Source organism: Euprymna scolopes, chromosome 33 (assembly GCF_053919585.1).
Source record: "Euprymna scolopes isolate OS-2025 chromosome 33, ASM5391958v1, whole genome shotgun sequence".
NCBI lineage: Eukaryota > Metazoa > Mollusca > Cephalopoda > Sepiida > Sepiolidae > Euprymna > Euprymna scolopes.
In genome coordinates this window covers 19,687,064-19,714,141 of record NC_136514.1, presented here as the reverse complement: position 1 = coordinate 19,714,141, position 27,078 = coordinate 19,687,064, and the positions used below count along the sequence as shown (strand labels likewise).

Genomic DNA, 27,078 nt, shown 5'->3' with positions numbered 1-27,078 from the left:
TGGACAACACTTTTTTTTTTGTGTTTTTTTTTTTTTTTTTTTTTTTTTTTTTTGAGAAGGGGAGGAGTTCTCCTGAAATTAATTAAAGGTCCATACCACCAATGGACTACAGACCTAATCTGGACACGCCAGCTACTTGGTTTGCTGATGTTTGTATAGTGAGAGGAGGATTGTGAAATGAATAAGTAAATACTTTTTTACCGTTATCGCTACGCAACTATAACTGTCTATCTGTTTGTCTTTTTCCTTTCTCTTTCCCGGTTTTGCACAGTGCTCTCGGCTTTTATACACTTGCATATTTCTTTACCAGCAATGCTTCAAGCAAACTACCATTTACTCTATATATATATATATATATATATATATATATATATATATTAGTATATAGTAAGAGCAAAACGACTAGCAGCCGCACCAATATCTGCAGCGTTAAATCCACATTCATGTTCTATTTGTAGCCTTATTTGCAAGTCCCTTGCTGGACTAAAAAGTCATCAGAGGCAAAAGCATAAATGAGTTTTAAAAATATGGGTTGTCCGAACCTCATACGTCGAAATCGACGGAAGAGTCCATCATATATATATAGATAGATAGATAGATAGATAAGAGAAAGATTAATGAAAACAATGGGATGTAGTGTTTACCTGATATACGCAATGGTAAACTTCAAACTAATATAAATAACAGTATATATATATATATATATATATATATATATAAAATTTAATCCCAACCGAATTAAAAAAGCTCAATATGGAATAGAGAGTAGAGCTTATTATATATATTAGAATTTTTTATTCATACAAACATTGGATACGTTGCAGCTCAAACATGTACATACATACATAGCAAATAATGTTTGTATTAATAAAAAATATATATTATACAGCTCTGTCTGTCATTGAACATTATCTCAACCACAAGAGTTTCATCTAAGATTCACAACAATTGGCCTTCAGGCCAAGATCAGAGTGTAGTATCCGTTCTGATGCTACACTTCACCTTTTCTGTCCTCGGTCAGTGAGGGAGAAATCCTTCATGACTGAGGCAATTTTAATTCCTATCCAGAACGCCTCTTTTTGGGTAGCTGGATTTCCCCATATTAAAAATCGAACTTGTGTCTAACTCTGCCCTCGTGGGTAGGCAAATGAATAGAAACAACAATAATACAGGCACCATATTATTCAAAATAATAGGAATTCAACTGTTTAAGAAGCATTGTTGATGATGAAAATTTAAGAGAAGTGCAAGATTTCTTTTAATAAAAATGTTTATTAAAATTAAATTCAAATTTCCAAATTGTAGAATATCCTTCTTCAGAAAAATCCATATCGTATTTATTTTTATTTTTTCTTCCTTCGTGTCATGCAGGTGGTAATACCTGGCATGTCCTTAGATGTTGGGAAATCAAGGTTGAGGTTTTAAATGTTCAATACAGAGTGAAGCATCGGGCGTATGCATATGTCAAAATAATAGGAAATCCACCGTTTGGATTTTTCTGAAGAAGAATCTTCTATGGTTCAAAATTTGAATTTAATTTTAATAAATGTTTATTAAAAAAATCTTGCACTTGTTTGGTATTTTAAATTGTTAAAGTTTGAATTATATATATATATATATATATATATATATATATAATAGAATATGCATCAAGTGTGCTTGAAAGCCAAATCACGACGTAATATTATAAAAATAAATTATTTTTATTGCTTGAAAATTTTTTTTAATTTATATTCAAAATATTTGTTTATTTTCATAATATTGCACTGTGATTTGGCTTTCAAGCGCACTTAATGTGTATTCTATTTTATTCAAATTAATCAACACTTCAATAACGGAACTCACACTATTGACATTTTATATAATATATATTATATACACACACACTAGTAGAGGGGGGGGGGGGTTCTTGGCTGTGCCCGGGTGTAAAATATGCTTAAATATATTTTAATTTGTCCAGATTTCGTATATATTATTATAGAGTCGTGAGTTCAAAGTTAAAAAAAAAAAAAAAAGTATTTAGGTGCCATTAGCTAAACCGATTAAAAATTAAAAATAAACTAAGATGAATATACAAAATGTTTAATATTTTTCAATTTTGACCCATTTTTGACCCCTTAAAAACAATTTTAACTGGCTAAAGACCCATAAAAGAACAGCCCGTAAAAAATCCAATCATTTTGTTGGCTTAGAATTAGTACTTTATATGAAATTAGCCTGGGTGCCCGGCGTCGCCTGGGTGTTTGGAGGTGTGTGTTGAGCAAAAAAGTGGTACTAGGCAGGCAGGCTCGAACCTGTACCGCAAAGGAGGAAAAAAACGTGAAAACGTGACGTCTTTGCTGTTGCATCCATCGCGGAAGTGGCAAAGGTTTAAATTAAGGCTAGTCAATCGAAAAGAGAGGATGACTTTCGAATATATCAGCAAAAAAAGCGACCTCTCCCTGTAGAAAAGTGCCCAGTTGAGGGTGAAGGAATCAAGGTTTTTTCGCAAATTTTTCTATATTTGTCATCCTAAAGGTTAAGCTTCAAAACAATACTGAAGCAGTGAAAATCTGTCGCCTCTGTAGAAAGTTTTAGGCAGACATACAAACATACATACATACATTTAAACAGACAGGTGAAATTTATATTATAGGTTGATGGTAGAATATGGTTAAATGTGCACTCATGTTTGCATTAAATATTAATTTCTAACTGTGTATCAAACGGATATCATAATACTTAGTCTGCTGCACTTTATCATAACAAAGGCTCATACAAAATTTCAACCAGATCAGCTCAGTAATCCCTGAGGAAACTTCTAGAGTAAATTTGGTATTGTGGTGATTAATCCCTATTAATCCTTAACTGTGCATCAAACAGATACTATAATACTTAGTCTATTGTACCTTATACAAAATTTCATCCAAATCGGCTCAGTAGTTTCTAAAACAAAAACAAAAAAACAAACAGTGGAATAGACAAATAGACTAAGAGAAATATATATATATATATATATATATATATATATATATATATATATATATATAGTATGTGACAATAAAGAAAATTCTTTTATACAAATCAGATCAACTCATAAATCACTTTCCAAAATAAAATAAAGCTTTAAACTTTTAAAATTTATATTAAAAAAAAAAAAAATTAAAAAAAATAGGTTTAATTGCAGCAGAGCTATAAATATCAGATCAGAGTTAAATCATATGATTTAATGTCAATTTCTGAGCAAAAATATTACATGTGTTTTTGGATTAAATTCATAGCATACTTGAACAAAATTCAAGACTTGTATCTTACATGATAACTTGGGTTTTGTTCAAGTATGTTGCAAACTTTATCTCGAAATACATGTAATATTTATTTTTGCTTGGAAATTGAAATTTAATCACCATGTGATATAACGGATCTGTCATATTTATTTTATATTATGACACATACACACATTTCTCCAAAACCTCTAGCCCTGATGGAGGGGAGACTAAAACTTGCTGCTATGGTTTCAAATAACAGCAACGGTAGACTTGATTCAAATATTTCTCATGTTATATCTCTCCTCTTTTGGAAATAGCTACGACTATGAATATCTTCAATATCAAATAATCTTTATACACTGAAATGGAATTCATGTACAAAAACCAAAGAGGGGAGATATAACATATGAGAAATATTTGGAATCAAGTCTCCTCTTGCTGCTATTCCAGATCACTTGAAACCATAGCAGCAAATTTTAGTATCCCCTCCCCCAAGGCCAGAAGTTTTGAGGAAATATCAAATATTTTGTAATTCATATGCAAAACTAGGAAAATAAATGACTATGATTGAAACAATGGTAAAGGTGCAGTATGTTTCCATCCTCAAAAAATCCTTTAAAATTAGCACTATTAAAAGGTTTTCGAGGGTGCTGAAAATGAAAATAACATTTAAAATTCCAGGAAACGAGTAGTTCCCAAGATAAAGAAATTATAGTTTCAAAAAGTGAAAAAAAAATATTTCTCATATGTTATATCCCCCCTGTTTGGTTTTCATACATAAAGTAAATTTCACAGTGTATAAGGATTATTTGATACTGGAGATATTCATAATTATACTATTTCCAAAAGAGGAGAGATAACATGAGAAATATTTGGAATCAAGTCTCCACTTGCTGTTATTTCATATCATTTGAAACCATAGCAGCAAGTTTTAGTCTCTCCTTCATCAATGCCAGAGGTTTGGGGGTAATATATATATATATATATATACACACATACACACACACACACACTCGTAGCCAAATTGAATATTGAAATGCTCATATCTTCGGTTATATAGGATGAAACTACATGAAAATTTGCAGGCTTTTTGAAGATTATAATACTATTCTATGGTTAAAATTGTATGACAATTGGTAAAAAAAAACTATATTTTCAAAACTAATAAAATATGCCCAAAATTTGTCTACATTTGTATATATAGTGTCCTGGCAAGCCAGTTTCAGTTTTGCTGCTTTGCGATAAATTTTGCTTAGGGTTTTTTGTTTGTTTGTTTTTTTTTTTTCTTTTTGCTACATTTACTTCTTTTTCTACTGATCTCGTCAGCACCTAGGTTATCTAGTGTTACACATTAGGAACCCTATCTAAGTGGCGATTAAGTTAGCTAGAGTGGATTTTGACAATATTATTAATGCATAACAAATCTGCAAAATGGAATCATTCCCAGGGTTGAATTAAAGATGGCCGACATGCAAGGTCAAAGCTAAGCAGCATAGACAAGACAAAGATATGAATCGAGATGACGAATGACATCACGTTTTTCAAAATGAGAGAAAAATGTTTTCATATCAGTGTCTGTGGAAGCCAGACGAGAGAGACCACTAGTAATGCAAGTCTGCCATGTGCGAGACAGCTGGCCAATAATGTACAAAAGTTTGATATTTTAAGTGCAAAATATCACCTCAAAGTCTCTGTCCATATGCATCTAATTTGAGTTAAGTTCAGAAGTTAACTAAATAAGCTAAGCTAAGAGAATATTAGTTTCGCTTGCCTGAATAATTCTCTCCAAAATAAAACCTTTAAGAAAACCCCAGGAACGTCTTTATTTCTTCCAGCAAAAAAGTTGTGTAAAAAAGAAAAAGGTACTATAAAAGAAGTAGGTATGAAATAACCCCAGGTTAAAGGTTTTATCCTCAGTGCGAGCGACACTTGAAATACAATTATGTTAGCTAGAGTGGATTTTGGCAAGGGTCACATTTAGTGCATAATAACACAAAAATCTACAAAACGGAATCATTCCAGGGTTCAAATAAAGATGGCTGACATGTAAGGTCAAAGGTAAACAGCGTAGGCAAAACAAAGATACAAGTCGAGATGACGAACGAAGTCACATTTTTGAGCTGAGAAAAAGGTCTGTCTATGAAAGCTATGTGGAGGAGATATTAAACAATGTGAGTCTGCTGTGGGTTGCACAATGCAGTTGGCCAATAATCTAATATATAAACGGCTATATGTCTGTCTGTCTCCATATTTTCAAACTATCTCTTCTGAAACGGCACTAGGGGCCTCAAATAATTGGATTTTTTATGGACCATTCTTTTATGGGTCTTTAGCCAATTAAAGTAGTTTTTAAGGTGTCAAAAATGGGTAAAAAAAAAAAATAAATAAAACGTTATATATTTTATACTTTCATCTTATAGTCATAGAACACCTTTATTTTGGCCTGCTATCATCAGATCAGCATCTTGCATGCCGAGTTTAATGGAGATGAAGAACTGGCATTTCAACAAAAAGATACATTTTCTTTCAATTTTTTTTCACCCCACCCCCAGGAAACTCTTGCATCTAATACAGAACCTTTTAAAATGATAACAGGTTTTGCCACAGTTCAGTTTTGCCTTTTCATCTTCAAAACTCAATAGCTTAAAAAAAATAGTCAGAAAAACATACATTATTATTTGGAGTCTTCAGACTACTGTTCTCATCTGGAGTGTTATTTTTCATATTTCGGTTGATGCAACCTCCGACTTTTTTTTAGGTGTATCTTAACGAAATAAATAGTCATAAGAATGTACATCTAAAAACAAAATAGTTTTTAGAGGTTTAAAATTCATACTAAGATTGTCCGTGGCGTATTGCATAACGTACTTGGTTAAATTCAGTTTCAAGTTAGTCTTCTGTGCGGGCAACACTTAAAATATAATTGCAAATCACTTAAATCATGTTACTCCTATAGATTAAACTATTGGGGAAGAGTGGGATGGAGGGGATTAAACGGGGGGGGGGGCTTTGCCTGGGCATAAAATACGCTTAAATATGATATGTTAATTTGTCCAGATTTTGTATATATATTATTAGAGTCGTGATTTCAAAAATAAAAAAATAGCATTTAGGTGCCATCAGCTAGAATCGAAACCAAAACTGTAGCATTCAAAGCTGGTGACATTACCACTTTACCAACATAACACGTACATAAACTGATTAAAAATTTAAAATAAACTAAGATGAATGTCAAAATGTTAAACGATTTTTTTTCAATTTTGACCCCTTAAAAACCATTTTAACCGACTAAAGACCCATAAAAGAATAATCCATGAAAAATCCAATCATTTGGGGCACCTAGCACCACACTGCAACTTTTAGTTTCGGAGAAGTTTGACGGACAGACCAACAAACATACAGCCATTTAGTTTCAGAGGAGACAGAGTTAGACCGACAGACATATAGCTGTTTAATTATTAGATAAAGTGTTTTCTCTGAAATTCTGTGCAGATTCCTGAGTTTGATAAGGTCAAAGGTTACATCGAAAATAACACTCAAGATGAGAACAGTAGTCCAAAAAATCCAAACGCAACTTCAGAAACATCTTTAGAATTCAGCAAAGAATCTTGCTGAAAATTTAAGCAACAATTCTTACCAGTTGACAAGTTGAACATTTAAAAATACAAATGCATTATATGTTGAACAGGTAGACCATCAAGTACATAATTTAGTCAGTTGAAGATAACAGAATGGGACAACCAAGAGATCAACAGAGGTCAGCTTGCTTATTACCATTAAGCCTGGTTTAAAACTATGGGAATGTATTAACCATAGGTATGAGGTCACATGATTCAAAAATAGAGATTAATTTGGAAGAAAAATAACGTTGAATAAATGACTCATTTTCTTTTATTAGATTGTGTCGAGTTAGACTCCTTGAAAGATATAAATTTAAAAAAAACTTAATTACAGGACAACGATTATCTCGGTCTGGAAGGATTACATTAAAAATGTGTGCACCAACTAAGGTATGAATAACAATTGTGAACTTTAATGTTTCCGTAAAGATGATGGAAATAAGGTTGAGTATGCAATAGATTGATATCCATAACCTTTACAAATATATATCAAATAATTTTAAAAACTTGTCTATAAGAGATTTTTTTAAATCTTATAGATAACGTGTCTGTCTGTCTGTGACTGAAATTACGTCACTATTTACATCAATCTATCTGTATATTTTTACTATTCAAATCAAATGATTTCAATTTTAAATTTGTAAGCAGTAATAAATGCCTTAGATTAGGTGAACAGCTGATTACAATATGGTTGTCTTCAAGTCTAACGTAAACACTCTTTAACCCTTATCCTCGAGTGGCCTCTTGGCCTTGATAAGTGGTGATGCTTATGTAAAAAATAAAAATAAAATTGTAATATATCTACTGCATTTTAATATATATATATATATATATATATAATCTCATTTATTAAATATTTAAATAAAATATTCTAAATATTTAATAAATAATATATATATATTATTTATTAAATATTTAGAATATTTTATTTAAATATTTAATAAATGAGATTATATATATATATATATATATATATATATATATATTATATAAAAATTACAATAAGTTTACCAAGGTAATCAAAATAGTAAACTTAAAATATATTATAAATATTAAAGAGTTAATATTTACAAGTAATCTCAACCAGATGTAAAAGCTCAATAAAACCGAAAAGGAAATAGAGCCTATAATATGAACATTAACTTATCTTGTGCTTCCTTTTTAAAATTAAATGTTTTTAACTCTTTTTCAAGATGTTTTTAAACATGTTTTATTAATCATTTGTTCACACACACACATTATATATATATATATATATATATATATATAGTAGAAATGGTAATTAATAAAAATCTGAAGTGCTCAATACTGTTGTAGAGCAAATATGCGTTTTATTTTTTATTACCGTTTTTTCTGTTTAGTTACATTATTGTTTCAGCTACGCGACCGTTTTTTGGCCGGACAACCTAGAACAAATAATCAAGAAGCATAACAGAAAAATACTTAAAGATGAAAATACAAACAACACCAACAAATCGGAATGCCCACTTAATCAACAATGCCTACAAACAGAAGTAGTATATAAAGCTACAATCGCACCGACAGACAATGCAAACTACAAAAAATACTATATTGGCCTGGCCGGCACCTCGATTAAGGATAGATTCAAAGTGCATAAATGCTCCTTCACAAACCCTAACCACCCTAACAAAACCTCATCAACTACCCACTATCTACATCTAATCCAAAATAACCTTACACCAACCATTAAATGGGAAATCCTTAGAAAATCTAGCACATGTAAATCCCTAAACTCCCCATGTCTCCTCTGCCTAAACGAGAAACTCCTTATCTCCAATTTTAAAGACAGAGACAAATTACTAAACAAAAAACAGGAAACCACCATAAACTACAAATTACAAATCCCACCTCCTTAGCAACTATACACCTTTCTAAAACATCCCTTAGACAACACCACCTTAAATCCCCTAAATTATACATCTAATACGACCACCTACCACATACACCAAATTACCATAACATATACTAAACTGAACCCCCTTAACCAATTCTCCCTACACCCTACATCACCTTACCCCCTCCCCCTAAGAATCCCCCTAAATTCAACAAAATAACACATACCCTCAATCACCACCAACTCTAAACATCACATAACCACTCAACTATGTATATGTATGTGTATATGAGAGTATATGTGCCCGCTACCTGCTGTCCACATATGTATGAGCATGCAGCTCTGTGTATGTCGATGTACGTGTTCACGAGTATAAGTATCTGTATGTCTGAATAAATATATGCATGTAGGCTCATGTATACGCTTGCATGGATGTATGGGTGTGTGTGTGTGTGTGTGTGTGTGTGCATCCATGCTTACGCACACATACTCAACTTAACACTTTAAGGTCAATTGAGGTCAACGGGAGCAATGCAGGTGTATAAGTATGCATATGCGCATGTATTTACATGTTGAGGTGGAGATATATGTATACATCTGCGCATTTCTTTATGTGTATGTGTGTGTGCATGTGTGTGTGTATATGTGCGCATGTGTGTGTGTATGTGCGCATGTGTGTGTGTATGTGCGCATAGCCGCAGGCTAACCTTCTCAAAGCACTTAAAAACAAATAAAAATAAAAAACTCGTAGCCCCCCTCCACCTCCCAACCTAAGCGAACATCCAACAGGTCAAGACATACTTATCAAGAAATCATCTCACTAACGAGATGCCAACAACCTAAACCTTAGAACTCAAAATTTAAAGTAACCCCCCCTTCTTACCCCTACATATATCCCTATGTCCTTAGCCACACCAGAGATGAACTTCCCAGACCTCCCCACAACCACCTAACGTTCTTGAACTCCAAAACTAAAGCACTAACAACCTACCAAGCACCCCTCTCTCACCTTTCTCCCTTTTTATTTTTCCGCTTTTCTCGCACCCCTCACCTGACATCATTCATTCTTTCATTCCACCATAAACGAACATTTCTGTAAAGTCTGAGGAGGTTACATGACGCCAAAAAAACGGTCGCGCAGCTGAAGCAATGTAACTAAACAGAAAAAAACGGTAATAAAAATAAAACATATATATATATATATATATATATATTATTTATCAAATATTTAGAAATTTTTATTTAAATATTTTACGTGCATAAAATTTTATCCATGGACATATGTTTTTGAGTCTCACTCTTCATCAGCATGGATCAACTATCAACAAGGATTGAACTCACAGCCGCACTATCAGCAGTCTAACGTCTTACCAATGAGTCGCTAAACCTTGTCAAATTTTATGCACAATTTTTCATTTTTTAAGTGTAAGATCTGTTATTTCTTACGAGTTTTAAACTGCTACTTTTTGTATTAATTTTTGCTTTCATAAGTGATGAAGAGGAGAGAGTTATTTCTTCTTTATTCACGTTTTTAGCATCACCCCGTTTTAATTTTTCTGGGACGTATTTTTATTTATTTTCATTATTATTTATTAAATATTTTAATATTATATATCAGGACCAAAAGTCACTATCAATTTAGTTAGCTTGTGTGGATTTTGACAAGGGTCATACTGAGTGTGTAACTCAAATCTCTAAAACATAATTATTCCTAGGATTGAATAAAAGATGGGTGATGTAAAATTGAGGTGGGGGGGGGAAGCAAGCCAAATAATAGACAAAAAAAGATTTGAATGATGATGAATGACGACACGTTTTCAAGTTAAGAGAAACAAAGGTTTTCAAATCAGTTTTGCCATGGAAGCTGTACAAAATGAGACACTACCAACAATGTAGAAATAATCTAAGCAAAATGTTGCTTCAGTGTCTCTGTCCGTGTACACCACTAGTTTCGATTTTAAGAAATAAATAATCAGCTAAGATAACATTAGTCTATCTCTACAAATAAAACCCTGAGAAAAACTCAGTGAATGTCTCCTTGTGTCTTTCCTGCATGAAAAGAATTTTAGTTTAATAGATGAGATAATTGATGGCCACTCAAGAAATGCGATGAGAAACAGCAGTGTCAGACCAGGTGATAAAAAGACTAACATATAAACACTGCGTCTATGTTTAAAGATTTTTGTTGTTAAAAAAAAACGTGTGTGTATATAAGAGCAAATAGTTAATAAAACATGTTAAAAAAACACTTTGAAAAAGAGTTAAAAACATATTTAATCTGAAAAGGAAACACTTAAGTGGATAGTCCTTAATCCGCGGAGTTTCGAAGAAATACTTTCCTTCTCATCAGAGGGTAGGAATTAGCAAAATGCGGGATCGGATTTTGCATACAAAAGTATTTGATGAAACTGCAAGTAATTCAAAGATCTTACTTGATAACAAAAAGTGAAGCAGAGGGAATAAGGTGAAGAAAAAGGTGATTTCACGTGAATGGATAGTCTGGTGAAAGGTAAAGTATCCAATGACTATAAAATCCAATATATATATATACATGTACACACACTTTGGTAAATGGTTACATACCACCTATGTTTTAAAATATAACAATACAAGAAATGGAGAGTCACACATTTTAGAAAACATTTTTTATATAAATTTAAATGAGAACATTTGAAAACTACTTTGTTACATACCACCTATAATATTTTTAAATATTTTTCTATCTAAAGCCAAATAACTCCTACTCAAAAGTTATCTCCCTTGCTAAGAAATATTTTGAATCAATGATTGATCATCCCAGTTATTTTTCTCTGCGTTGATTAGACAATAACAAATGGGAAAACAGTCAATGGAGTACGTTTATTGTGATCAGCTTAATGACAAAAAATTGAAACCATATTTCATATCGGATTTGTAAAATTGTTAAAACATTTTATATTTTTAAACCTAATAGAATCATTTTCATCCATTTTATTTCTTCATATTTGTGCCTTTCCCTTTCACAACACACAAGGAATTTATGAGAAGCCAAAACAATATTTTCCTTTAAAATAATTTTTATTTGCTTTCCCTTTCACAACACAAGGAATTTATGAGAAGCCAAAACAATATATATTTTCCTTTAAAATAATTTTTATTTGCTTAAGCTGTAATACGCCTTTATTGAGACACTTTCTTTTCATTCTTACTTTTTTTGTTGGAGCTATAAAATCTCTTGTGATATGAACAGTAGTACATTGAGTGTTGATTTCAGTGGTCTGAAAGTCTATGTGTCACACATACATGATAGTTTAATACATTATTGGTATTTTTAAATATTGCTTTACATTTTAATATGAGAAATTTATGAAAAGCCAAAGCGATATATTTTTTTCTTTAAGACTACATAAGCTTTAAATATTAGACATTTCATAGAATCAAAATCGTCTAATGGATTTTGATAAAAATTGGAACAAGGTTTCTAGACATAAGATTTAGTATCATTACATTGTGCCTTAAATCTTCAGAAGTGTTAGATGGATAACTTATAGAAAATAATGTTCAATAACTCTTTTTACCCTAAAATTATTTCCCTTGCCAAAAGACATTTTGAAGCATTGATTGATCTTACCAGAATTATTTGCCCCTGGATTTGAATAGACAACAACGAAACGGTGAAATTATGGAGGAAACTTACCAAAATTGTCTAGCGACAGACAATAAAAATCTAATTTCATCCTAACTCTTCCAGTTGTAAAATTGTTAAATAAATCATTTATATTGCTGATCCACAAACTACTTTACAACAGTAAGGAAACAAAAGTGCTGCAAAACTGTTCTGTTTGGGGAATTTTTATCTGTCTTGCAGAGTCGGAGAGAATCAAAAGTTTTAGCTGGAGTCGAATTTCTAAGAATACTAGGAGCCAGAATTTTTTTTATTTGACTCCGATTCCTTAAATCCAATAAATTTATTTTTTTTATTTTTTTTTTTTTTACATGGCTTTCCTGTTTGGTTTTACCAGTTGCACAATTTAATAGTTTTTGTATGGTTTTGCATTTATTTTTGGAGATACATAATATTTTGTACTGTACTGCAATGCTTCTACTTCAAGATATTTCGGTCCATCAGATACTACAAATCCTGTCCGGACAGCTGTTTTCATTTTGGTTGTGATGTCACACAGAATCAATGAAAATCGTATCTTTGAGTGAGATCACTGTGGATTACATCAGATAACAGTCCGATTGTAATCTAAAAGTCATCCAGAAGATTAGAATGAAAGATTACAAATCTTTACTATTATATAAAAATCACTGTGTGCACGAGTTTCTTCCTTATAGGTTCCGAAACGGCTGAGTCTATCTTTTGCAAATTTCACACAAAGGTAATTTATAAGCCTGATAGTGTTCTTAGATGTTTTGTACAGAAATTCATCCGATAAGTATCGAAAATCGAAAACAACTGATCTTAAAAAGTTTTTCTTTTCCTATAGATGAAAAATAAGAATTTTTACATGGAAATATTTTACGTTACACTGGCCAAGGTTACACAAGTATAACATAAAATATTCCCATGTAAAAATTCTTTTTTTTCATCTATAAAAGAAGACTATTTTTAAGATCGTCAAGCTTAAATATCAGCTGATATGATATTGTAAACAAACACAGACGGAATTTGATGAACGACATTATCATTATTATCGTTATTTATTTTATTTATTTTATTTTTTTATTACTTTTTTCTTTTGCGAATTACTCAAAAATTCAGAAACGTAAAACAATTTCGCCTTGAAAATTCCACCCACTCATATTTATTTATTTTCTGTTTTGTTTGTTTGTTTGTTTTCTATCTTCACTTGGCTTTCTCTTTCTATTTTCTCTAGACTTTCTTTTTTTCTTTCATTTCTATTTTACTGTTTTGGTAGGTTTCTCTCTTTCTTTCTACTTTTTCTTTCTTTCTTTCACTCATTCTCATTTTACTGTCTTCTTTTGTTTCTTTCTTTCTCTGTAATATTCAACAGAAGATTGATTCTATAATAATGCATACTCAATCTGCATAAATTAAAATATCACGTTTAAGTGTATTGTACAACCGGGCAATGCTAGGCATTTAGCTAGTAATCAATACTAAAGGCAAAGATTACTCAGAGAAAAGTGCTACGATTATAGACGTAATACAAATGAATTGCTAATACGTTTCACAATGGCATTGCATTGACCATTAGAGACGTGGGAGAGAAAGTGTCAGTTGTCAAGAGTTAAGTCAAGTCTTACGATTAAATATGATTATGATATGTATAATGGAAATGCCTTCATTTAAAGAATAAAAAAAAAACATACTGTGACTGGTCAAGAATTTATACAAATTACTAGCAGGGAGACTCAACGTTGATTGAATGAGGATCAACGGATCACACTTCTAATACTTTTGTCATCGAAATCAGTGAAATCAACCATTTTTCAATCAAATCGACTGATTGCCTGCTCTAGTAAGGGACTCAGGTGTCAGGTGTACCAGGTAGAAGCTTCACATGCCTCCCCAAGGTGACTTGATCAACACTCAACAATACATCATAGTCTACATTGCACTGTAGAGAACCAACTGTTTTTATAAAATTGTTTTTATATAATTGCTTGAATTAAAGTTTAAAATGCAAAAGTATCAGGAGTTAATTGTGCTTTAAACAAAAACGTTCACATTTATTTGCGGACAGTTATCCTCAACTTTATAGTTGTTTCACCATGATTCCAATAAAAAAAAAATTTTTTAATCCATCAGGATTCCAATAAAAAATTTTTTTTAAACATATATAAAAACATTCACTTCGAACGCATCCATCTTATAAAAAGAACCTACTATTGATTTTATAAACCGGCCCTTCTGTTTATGTGGCGATAAAACTTCTCAAATGTGACGTCAAGTTGTATTAGTGTTTACTTTAGTCCAAATTGGACTGTCCAATATTATTAAATACTTGCCAAATTGTCCTCTAAAATAATCAATTTCTACCCATTCCAACTATTAATTCCAATCCTCTTATAATATTGTTCATCATTCAATTGACAATCTTATAAATTCTTATTCTCGAGTTGAAATTCAGTTGCTAAATGAGGACTCAAAAAAATAAAAATTATTGGTAGTACTACCTCTCTACCGTTTATCAACAGATCTACATCCTGGATGTTATTCTCCAATAATGTAACCTCTGACCTTTTTATTGAAAGTGTATTAATGTTGTCTGATTTTTAAATACTGAAGAGTTGTCTCTCTTTGACCCTTATTTTTCAATGATGTAAGCAACCTACAGTTGTCTCCCTTTTATTGACCGTTTTTATGTAAAAGACACGTATGCAGTGTGTTTCTTTCTCTTTCGTATATAAATGTCAAAATAAACAGATGTGTCTTCTGCCTCGATGTGTGAAAAGGCTAAAAAGACGTTACGTTGTAAATTGATTTGTTTTCTTATCAATATACCTTCCATGATGAAGTTATTTAAGGAAGAAAGGTACGTTTTTCTTTATTTACTTCGTAATTAATTCAAAGGTTATTAATTAATCAACACTTCTGGTACATTGTGTCAGACTCGGGGAATCTCTACAGAATTTCTAACTGAAGTTTTTATTTAATTCATAAGAGTAGATTTTCTGGTTTCATCAGGTAGAGGTCTTCGTATTTTTCTTAGTATCACTTGCAGTGAAAAGTAAACTTTTGGTCTTCAGAAAACTGACACTTAAAACTGATTGTCCCTAAACTCCTTTATCCATGTTACCCTGTATTCTTCCAAAAGTCAAACTTATTCAAAATTGGTAGTTTGATATGAAGTTTTTTGGGGGTTTTTTTAGATACTATTTTGCATCCTGGCAATGCCCGGGAATTAATGAGAAATTGCGTTTGAGGTTGGTATAGGTTTTCGTTTTCAATTGCATTCCTGATAAACAATGAAAGAGATCAATAATTGAACACTTATAAATGGATTTGAATGGAAATTTGGATGGATTCATGGAATTCTTTACAAAAATGTAATACTTATTAAAAACTAATTTGAATTTTCTGTTAATATATCAATGTCTATAAAAAAACAAACTTTCTTTTATAGATTGACTGGCGGGGGCTACCCGGCGTTGCCCGGGTGTTTGGAGGTGCATGTGGTTTTGGGTAAATCAAAACACCCGGGTGTTTGTGTCCCGGGGGGGGGGGGGGATAAAATAAAAATAAAAATAAAAATTTTGGTAGGTAAGTATGAGGATCGAACCCGAAGCCTTGAAGCGAAGTTGGAAATTAAAGTGTGAAAAAAAAAAAAAAACCTGCGATGTCAACAATTAGGCCACCGTGAAATATTAACAAAAACACGTTTGAATTTATTTAATTATTTAGAATTGGCAGGTGCACGTTTTAATGACTTAATGAGGTCAACTTTGACTGCGGGACAGTATTTTATTTACTGTGGGAACGCTTTTTTTATTTTTATTTCCCAAGATATTGGGGGGGGGGGCAGCTCCCCATAAATTGTCTGATATAAGGAAAATTTCCACATTGATCAAAGCTGATTGCTTTCAGACATTTCCGGTGATCGCGACTGGAAAAAAATACCGCCAGAATTAGTGTCGCTTTTATTATACGAAAAAGCCTAATCCACATGCGGCGAGCGAAAAATGTTGAATATTTATCTTTTCAAAGTCGAGCAAATTAAATAGACAGGCGACCTCCATTGTTAACTCGTAGATATTATGATTTATATGTGATATAAAAAGTTTTAAGAAGTTGTGAGCTGACCGACTGCTTCTTGGAAAAAAGCCTTTTACAGACATACACAAAAAGCGAACATACACACATACACACATTTTCGCTTTTATATTTATAGATTATACATTCAAGGCAATGCTGGCAAAGAAAAATATGAACTTTATGGGTCTTTAGTTAGTAGTTTTTGACTATTAGCTAAACATACAAATGTAGACACACACACAGACAACTGCTTTTTATATAATAGATACTTCATTTGTTTAAAAAAGAAAAAAGAGGAAGTCGCTCGTTTTAATCGTACCATTCCTGTTTTGATAGCGTTTCAACTTTTTTGAATAAAAATGAAAAAAAATATAGGAGGCTTTACTTTTGGAACGACGCTCATATGTACATAGATGCAAACATGTAGACTGCAGTAAAGTACAATTGATTTCTGCTATCCTATCGTTACAAAAATAATCAGGAACTGTTGTAAAGACTTTTTTTTTCAAGTTCAGCAGAGACCATACTAAATAACAAGTCAGCAGCTGGTTTTGTGCTGTCATTCTTGAAGCTGATCATCACCTCTCAACCTATCGATTGCCAGGCACATGAAACAACATGCACAAAGGGAGGAAGAGGAGGAGGAAAAAGGCAGCGGTTTTGGTTAGTATCTCAGACTTTCAAATTCATCAAAGTCAAAACGAAAAAAAAAAAATCAATCATCCAAGTCAGAACGCAGCAACCATGTTAAGATGATGGAGAAAGAAAAAACAAGCAATCTGTGCGTTTAATAATGGAAATGCTCTTTCAAGTCTGAAACGTGACAGCCCAACCAACGGACGGACAGAGCCACTTGCAGAGATGTGTGGGCACATCTAAGAAGGAGAAATGGAAGGAGGGAGAGGCGGGTAAAAATAAAATCAACCTTTCTTGTGTTTTGGCCATGAAGAATAGAAAATACAAAGAGAAAATATTGTAAATATCTATTTATATAAAAGATGTCTGTCTAAATTATATTTCTCTTTGTCTGCTTGCCCGTTCCGTGCACAAACATATTTTTCTGTCAAAACATATACGATCCCACCCACCCCACTCTCTATTTGTACCTAGATCTAAATGCAGATTACTTGAACAAAGCTTCTTTCCCAAAACTGCCCGCCTGTGGAACACTGTTCTGCTAGCCTGCTTCCCAGTTAAATACAACATAGTAGCCTTCAAATCCAACGTAAACAAGTTCTTGTTGAGCCGTCTCCTTAAATAATCAAATTCTACCTAATTTACACCATTAACAATTACTACACTACCACTTTAGATTCATTAAACCTTATTCTCGAGTGGTGACTTTCAAGTATATAAAAAAAAATTTTTTAAAAAGCAGTGGCAATTTCCGTTTGTTTCTTTTTTTACCCATTTTCCAAATTTGTGGGCCAATGATCAAATGTTCTGCTCATATTGCTATCGTTTGATTGTAAAAAGCTGTCCATGAAAGTTTATGTATCACATTTGTTAACTACATGTATTTGTGAAGAAGCGGCCACACACACAAACATTTTACATACATACAACAATACAATATTTTAATCACTAGACGAGACACACTGTATATATATCACAACGTTAAAGAGACGTCTGTTAAATAGATGACGTTTATATACACGCACCCCGCTACATATGTTGCATAGGAGTACATATTGGAGACATATATGGGGACTCAGAACAGATGACGATAATAACATTTATATCAGACTGAGATGATTCTTATTAACACGGAGAGAGGGGACATATTACTTGTGATGCTGGGGACATATAATACTTGGAAGGGTTGTACAGAGTTCGTTACAAGATGATGATAAACACATTTACCTTTTCTGTTGTAAGGAATGACGACACGAGACAAACAGTTACAAACATAGTTGGTTTCTTTATTCTTCAACCGGCCGATCGGTGACGTCAGGAATTCAAACTTGGATTTACATGGTCTATTTTCCTCCCTTCGCTCTCCTCTCCAACTGACCCTCTCTCATCAACTCTTGACTTTCAACTCACTGCTAACTTCGAACCCTCAGATTCCTATATTGAGAAATCTCCTTTGTTTATGATGTCAGAAGTGTGGTTTTCAAACGTGACTAATTTTCACGTGGCTTGACATATTTTTGTCCAAACACACTTTTAGCAAACAAAAGAATCCTCAATTCTAATTCTAACCTATTTTTAAACAATATATTTTAACTTGCATTGTGCATTCATTTAACTGACATATTTACTATCCAGATTTCTAAAAAAAAAAAAAAAAAAGACAATCGATCCTTTTTCCGACATAAACAATATTGAACAATTTCTAACATAATTAACAATAGACTGAATTTCTAACATTCCATTATCTATTATCTTTAACACTTGCCTTCAGGGTTCGATTCTAACCTTATCTGAATATCATTTTCACTTATCTAGTAGGTTTTCTTACTTACATGAAAGGGCTGTCCCTTTCTCATGTAACACATACTACGAATTCAGCACTTACATTATATATACTAGAAAATAAATAATGGAATAGAGTATATTATGACTGGTCTACATAATACTAAAACTTTCTTGCTTGCACATTGAATATTTTAAAATGGTGACAGGAAGGGTGAATGAGATGAGGAGAGCTAGAGAATAAGTTAAATAAATGACATAAATAATCTGCCACATCTGCACTGAACCATCTACCACTCGTCTCTCCCTCTTAGACATGGTCCAAAAAAGGGCTTCCAATCGAATAGGTTCCACACTATCAACCAAGCTCCAATCTCTGTCCCATCACCACAATGTTGCATTTCTGTGAATGTTTTATAAGTACTCTAATGGAATGTGTTCTGATGCTCATAGCACTTGTTCCCTCTTGACAGGCATACTCTCGATTAACCTGATAAGCATCAAAATCTCACCCCTTCATTGTCAAGGTCCTTAAGTGTTGGAAATATTTCTACTCTAATAGTTTCTTCTCTCAGACTGCTAGACTATGGAATTCCCTTCTTATTTCCTGCTTCCCTAACTGTACTAGCCTGTAGAAGTTTGAATATAATGTAAACAGACATGTTGCTGTCCAACTTCCCACAAACCCTTGTTAGACACGATCTCAAATAGTAGCCCCTTTTGTCCAACTGACAAATATGCCTTGTTTGAAGTGTAACAGAAGAATGATAGTCTGCTCATTTACCATAGCAACAAGGGTTTTGATTGGATGAGATAAATGTAGTTCTATTCAGCAATAGCAGAATTTGAAAGGTTAAAACAGTGGGCTTACTTTTTGTCATAACAAACATCAATGTTTGTTCGTGAAATCTTGCTAATTTCTCTTAAATCGAAACTTTATTCTGTCTCAGGATGTATTTTAAAAATATCTATTCACCTTCACGATCGGTTAAAGGCTCTATATGTATATACTAGTGTACAAACTTCGATCTAACAGGTCACAGGTAGTCTAATGTAATATATTAAAATTATGGCCGGATGTTGAAACTTGAACTTAGATAGCTTTTATGCTGAAAATCCAAACTGATTCTGATGGACAGCTTTTTACAATTAAACGTAAACAATATGTCTGCTTGTCTCAGACCAAAAGAACCACATACCTTATTTTTCCAAACCCTAAAATGATGCCATAATAACAAACTGTATTTTACAATTTTCGATTGTCATCTCTGCCAAGATAGAAGTTATATTTTTGGACAAACTTGTTGCTGTGTGTTGTTTGTGTACAGCGTAATATCTATATTGCTTGAACAATGGCCACCGAAATTTGTCAGAAATGTCAGTCATAGCCTAACTTAGAATTGGTTTAATTTTGGGATATCCAAGTCAAAGGTCATGGAAATGGTTACACTTTAGACAATAACTTTGATTCTGTTCATCATAGAGACTCACTAATTGGCCCATATTGTAACTAATAAATTCCTGCACTTGATATGACCTTTACTTTAGACCTTGAAAATTTAGGTTATGGTCAAGATTTTGGCAGAATTTCAATATCTGATTTTTATAAATTTGATGTGCAGCTCTTTGATAGCAGAAATTACTGCGTGAAGTTTTAGCCTTAAAAAGATTTTTAAAGTACTCTTGTACATATGTGCAAATATGCATTCATATGTTAAAGTCGGTTGATTTCTTATCTTTCTGACAATAGCTCAAATGGTAACGACTAAGGCTGGAGTGCTAAATGTTTTGGTTTCAATTATAACTGAAGGCACCCAAGTCATACTTTTTTTTTTTTTTTTTTACTTTAGAAATCACTACTATATATTAGGTACAATATGATAACCAATAGAGAATTGGTTCTATAATAATAAAGATAAAATCTGCATAAATTAAAATATCATATTTAAGTGTATTTTATGACCAGGTGCTAATGAGAAGACTATGGCTTATCTCTTATGTTGTTATTGTACCATGTTATTGACAATGTATTTACTATAATATATATTTATCTTAAATTATGTGCTTGAGGAGTTCACTAATGTTAGATATTGGCCTGGCAAAAGATGTGTTGGTCAGCGATTATTATGATCATTACTATTTGTAAAAATAGAATATCAGAAAGAATGTTATCATAATGAAATAAATATTTACAGATAAAATTATTTATATTAAAATGTTTTAACAGAAACAAATGTTAGTTTCCATAACTAGCGCAAATAATAATTTATAAATAGGTCTGACCTCTAGAGTCAGACGTAGAGGTCACTTAAGATGACGTGAATCTAAGAGGAGAGCTTGAAAGACATGTATAAGTTAGTCAAGAGTTGGGAGTCAGAGAGAGAAAATGCAGTCAGAGTTGTGAGAGGGACAGAAACGGTTTTCAGTCTGCAAAGACTCTGAGTAGAGGGGCTTAAAAATGGTGATAGTAAGAATCTAAGAGCAACATTTCAGCTTTCTAATGGGGGGGGGCATCCAGAACAAAGCTGCTGTAAATACCACAAAGAGTTGTAAAAATCTTCATTTGCAGTTTTTCCAAGGATCTGTCAAAACAAGACCAAAGATGGACCAGATATGTTCCCACTTGGCCAGATGTTGAAACCCCAAATAAATGTTATGCATCCTTTGTGCTGTAAAGGTATTTATGTATATTCTTGTCCCATCATAAACTGTATTTAAATGCACATACACACAATGAATTCTAGATTAGACGATCACAACGCTAGATGGTCATAGACGAACACATGTATATACAGACATCATATAGATGACTATGACACACACACACGCACACACACATATATATATATAAGAAAATTTTTCCCAAACGTTTAATATATTAAAATCTATTAGCCAGTGGCAATGTACATACATCAAAAATTAAGCCAGGTAAATGGACTCAAATATTAAGCAACATGATTAACATTTCTATAATCGAGCATTCATATATACTTGCAAAAACCAAAGCAATAAGAAAAAAAGATTACATCAGGTTTGTCTTTTTTTTCAAATATTACAATTGTTTCAATATCAACTAGACAATTTAAAACTTTATATGGTTCAAAATTTTTCGAGGTTTGCATCTCATCCAACTTATTGAAAGAAATACAAGGTTAATATGTATCTGAACATTTTTTCCTCCTGTTATCAATGGTATCCCGCAGTACGACCCATCTCATCGTGTTTTTGCTAAATCTTCTTCTGGTGTTTATGAAATCTTAGGGGCCCCTATTTTCGTATTTCTGCTTTAAATTTCAGTTAAACTTGAACTATCTTGAAACTGGACATGATTTTGAATTAATGAGATCTTTAGTAATTTATTATTTTCTGTGTTTTATGTTTCTCAATTTCAAATAATTTGATTGGATTTCTTGAAGAATTACTTGTTTGTTTTGAGATGCTAAACCTAACAAGAAATGCATGGTTAAAATAAATTTGTACATGATGGATCCTGAATAATGCCAGATGCAGGCCACTACTACAGCTATTTGTATATAAAGACAAGTTCATTATCTGTTGGTAAGATTTTCTATTAAAAAAACAAGGGAAAAATAAGGACTTTTTTTTTAAACCAAAAAGCTAAGTAATAAAAGAAAAACTCCCTGTTCTAAAGTTTGAATTATTGTGTGGGTAAATCGTTTTCTTTAATCATTTGCCAACTATTAAGGTTTACACGTTTGAATACTGCGTTTATTGAACTATTTTAAAGTCTATAGACATAACAGTTTCCATGGTTACCTCTATTATATCTACACCTATCTCCGTTTATACATTCACCATTACAATGTCAATAACCGTTTTTAATGCCAGAACAATTTCTTATTTCTCTTCTTCTAAACATTCTCCCTCTCTCTTTTTTTATCCTTCACACATTCTCCCTCTCTTTTTTATCCTTCACACATTCTCCCTCTCTCTCTTTTTTTATCCTTCACACATTCTCTCTCTCTCTTTATCCTTCACACATTCTCTCTCTCTCTTTATCCTTCACACATTCTCCCTCTCTCTTTCGCTCTTTATCCTTCACACATTCTCTCTCTCTCTTTTTTTATCCTTCACATTCTCCCTCTCTCTCTCTTTTTATCCTTCACACATTCTCCCTCTCTCTTTTTTTATCCTTCACACATTCTCCCTCTCTCTTTTTTTATCCTTCACACATTCTCTCTCTCTCTTTTTTTATCCTTCACACATTCTCTCTCTCTCTTTTTTTATCCTTCACACATTTTCTCTCTCTCTTTTTTTATCCTTCACACATTCTCTCTCTCTTTTTTTATCCTTCACACATTCTCCCTCTCTCTCTTTTTTTATCCTTCACACATTCTCCCTCTCTCTTTTTTTATCCTTCACACATTCTCCCTCTCTCTCTTTCTTTATCCTTCACACATTCTCTCTCTCTCTCTCTTTCTTTATCCTTCACACATTCTCTCTCTCTCTCTCTCTTTATCCTTCACACATTCTCTCTCTCTCTCTCTCTCTCTCTCTCTCTCTCTCTCTCTCTCTCTCTCTCTCTCTTTCTCTCTCTCTCTCTCTCTCTCTCTCGCTCTTTATCCTTCACACATTGTGTGTGTCTCTCTCTCTATCTCACACAACTGAGCTGAACAAATTTTAATTAACATACCTGGAAACGTTGACATTGTTTATCCTTGGAAAGTTTCCTGAGAAAATCAGTAAAGGTTTCTGCCATTTCCTCATTTTAATTCTAAAAACAAGTGGGATGGGAGAAAGGGGAATGTTTTGCTCTTCTTTTTAGTTGGCAATTATAAGAAACAGATTCTATTAATATTTAAAGAATATTCACAAAAAGGAATAGCATTAATCTCGGAAGAAAGGATTTACTATGTATATATAAAAGAATTAAAGGGATATCTGGCATTGTCCAGGTGAAGATTATCCTAAAATATTTCATAAGAGTAGTGGTTGATGGGCAGAAATCAGAAACTCTCAGTATTAATGCTGGAGTTCCTCAGAGGTTCATCCTGGGCTCAACTCTCTTCCTAATCACATCCTTAGATCATTCGTAGACATTTATGCTGACGACACTACTATCTATGGCATTACATCAAAGATCATAAATGACCAAGTTCTCTCTGATTCTCTCTTCTCTGATCTTGAGCATGTGGTACAATGGGGAAAGAGGTGGTTGGTTACTTTTAATGCATCTAAAACTAAGCTTCTGTCTTTACATCATCAATGCCCTGATTCCCATCTGGCATCAATTGAAATGAATGGCTCTTGTCTTGGGTTGGCTTCATGTTTTGACAAGCTCCTGAGCTTGACTTTTACTCCTGATCTGAAATGGAACACGTACGTCAAATCTGTTGCCAAAGTCACTGGGAAAATGGTGGGATACTTCTATCGATCCAGTAGATCGATCACTGCTGATGCAATTCTACCTATATGAGCCAGGTACATCCAAGGATGGAATACTGTTGCCACATCTGGGCATGAGCTGCTAGAAATCCCTTATCCTACCTTGATAGAGTTCAAAATAGACTTCGTAACCTAGTGGGGATGCTCTTTTCTCTTCCCTGCAACCTCTTTCTCATAGAAGGACGTTGTGAGCCTGTCTCTGCTTTATCGTTATTTTCATAGCAAGTGCTCGTCTGAGCTCCACTCTATGCCCCCCCCTCTTGCCAAACTTTCACGAGAAACACTAGTCTAGCTGAAAACACTCAATAATTTCCCCCAGTCTTTATCTGAGCCTAAACCTAAACGTAGATTCCATGAACAAAGATTCTTTCTTAGAACTGCACACTTGTGGAACTCTTTCATTTGCCTGCTTTCCAGCTGACTATAATACGGTCGTCTTCAAATCCAACATAAACAAGTTCTGGATCAGCCGTTCCCCTTAAGTAATCCAATTTACCAAATTTCCATTATTAACAATTACTACGACATTGTCCCATTGACCACTGTACACTTATTAACCCTTATCCTCAAGTGGCCTCTGGGCCTTGATAAGTGGTGACTCCTTTGTAAAAAAAAAAAAATAAAATTTTAGATCAACATTGTTTTATAATAGAAACGCTAATATTCTTATTCTCTTCTTATATATAAAGAGACAGTAATCAAAAAAGAAAAATATTTAGTCATTCAGATATGGCAAATTGTGTTTAGTGTTTGGTTGGTTGTTTTTGTTTTACGGCATATCAACCCTTTTCGGATTATTTAATGCTGAATCCAAAGATTTTGAAGAAAATTTTTTTTAATAGAATATATTTGTTGTTTTCACGTCAATTTCTATTCAACCCATAGTTGGGACCCTAACAGGTACTACCACTCCGGGTCAGAGTGGACCTGGGAGCAATGGTAATTAAAGGATGGCTCCACACTCCCCAAAACCCACAAGCTGGGGCCTCACCACTGGATATAGTTTAAGGTCATATCCAGGACCCCCATTGAGGGACTTTTACCCTCTGCAGGGGGGCAGTTGGCGTATTCTAATGCCCCACCGACAGGGTCGTTTAGTGTTTGAAAAAAAGTTTTTTTCCATAGATTCTTAATTTTTATATTAAATCTTAACAGCAGTTTTTCTATTACTGATGTCACAAAGGAACTCGGGAGGGAGATAACCCTCCTAACACTTCTAAATTCTCTTTTTCCAATCACCTAATTTTATAACATATTTTATATGATAATTTATCCTTTCATTATTTCACTGAAATTATATACGGGTGCACATTACCATAATAATCTGTCATTCTTTTTTTCTTATTTGGATTCTTCAGACTACTGTTTTCATTTTGAGTGTCATTTTCACAACGTTTCAGCCAATGTAACCCCCAACATTCTCCAGATGTATCTTATCGCACTCGGGAATTTGAACGGAATTTCGAATGAGACCATTTATTTACTTCACGAGAGTAGTATGCTCTCATTCCGTCAGCCATGACTGGATAGAAGTCCTTAGTAATTCACAGTTGCATTTTTTGGTTGCCCACCACCATCCAAACACACCCTGTGAAGTAAATAAAGGGTTACATTCAAAATTCCGTCCAAATTCCCAAGTTTGACAAGCTACATCTGAAGAAGATCGGAGGTTACATCAACCGAAACGTTATCGAAAATGAGACTCAAGATGAGAATAGTAATCCAAAGAATCCAAATAATACGAATAAATATGAGTTATGAATGCTTCTTTGAAATTATTCAATTTAAAACAAATGCCAAATATTTGCTAGTCTAAATTTTTACATTAGTTTTATACAATTACTAGCACGCAAAAAAAAAAATCCAGGTTGCATTCAATCAGTATTCTTACTCGTACATACCCTACATACATCAAACATGCAGTCTATGCTGACTGTAGTAAAATATGCTCAAGAAAACAATTCTTTATCAATCACAGTTTTTTTAAGAAGAGGCGCACTATTGCTTTCAATCTACAATCTATATGGTAAATCGTCTCAATTTGTGTCAGGTTTGAAATGGATTATGAAAGCCCACAAAAATAGAGTGCAATCATGACTCAAGAAAGTTTCTGTCCGAAACCTGCACGGAATTTCCATGTCTTTGTCCCCAGGGATCCATGGTGTAATGGATAAAGTACTAGGCAAAATTTAGTTTTAAGTAGTAAGACTTAATTTTCTTTATCTCTGCTGTAAAAGAAAACCCCCCCCCCCAAAAAAAAAAATTACTTGTCTTTCAGAGTTTAGACCATCACAAAATAATTTGTCTTCTTTGAAGGTATTTAGTCTTCTCCCGCTGCAAAAGCTGGGACACCAGGGTTGGAAAGTGGGATTGAGAAGTCAGTGCCCCTCCTCTGGGGCACTCCGACTTGCACAAAGTGCCTGAGCAGCCCTGTTGGTGTTCCTCAGTGAAGGGGCCTTAGATGAATAGCAATAAACTAACCTTTTTCAAAGAAAGAAGGCAAAGCCTGGGAGAGTGGACCTGCTAGAACTGCACAGAACTAAAGTCCCACTGAAAAATCAACAGGGATCAGATCATGACAGGAATGGTTTAATCTCTGTTGATTTTGAGGTCCGAGGATAAAAATCTCCTGCCGAAGACTTTGAATCTCCTATGTCTGATATTCACGCTAGATCTAAAATGGAAGACATATGGAGTGATAACACCAAGCAGGACCTGAAAGCATTGGCAATGGATCAAATGAAGTGGAGAGAAACCATTCGACCAAATCAACAACCTAATCGTCCAACCCTCAAACTCTGGGAACAAGCAACAGTAAATAAAGTG

The 27,078-nt window shown here is 33.2% G+C and overlaps 1 protein-coding gene across 1 annotated transcript in view; it reads right to left on the bottom strand.

Annotated features, from left to right (window-relative positions):
* Window positions 1-27,078, bottom strand: part of LOC145258166 (WD repeat-containing protein 37-like) — a gene marked incomplete in the record, with an annotated part of 749,116 nt that overhangs the window by 558,421 nt on the left and 163,617 nt on the right.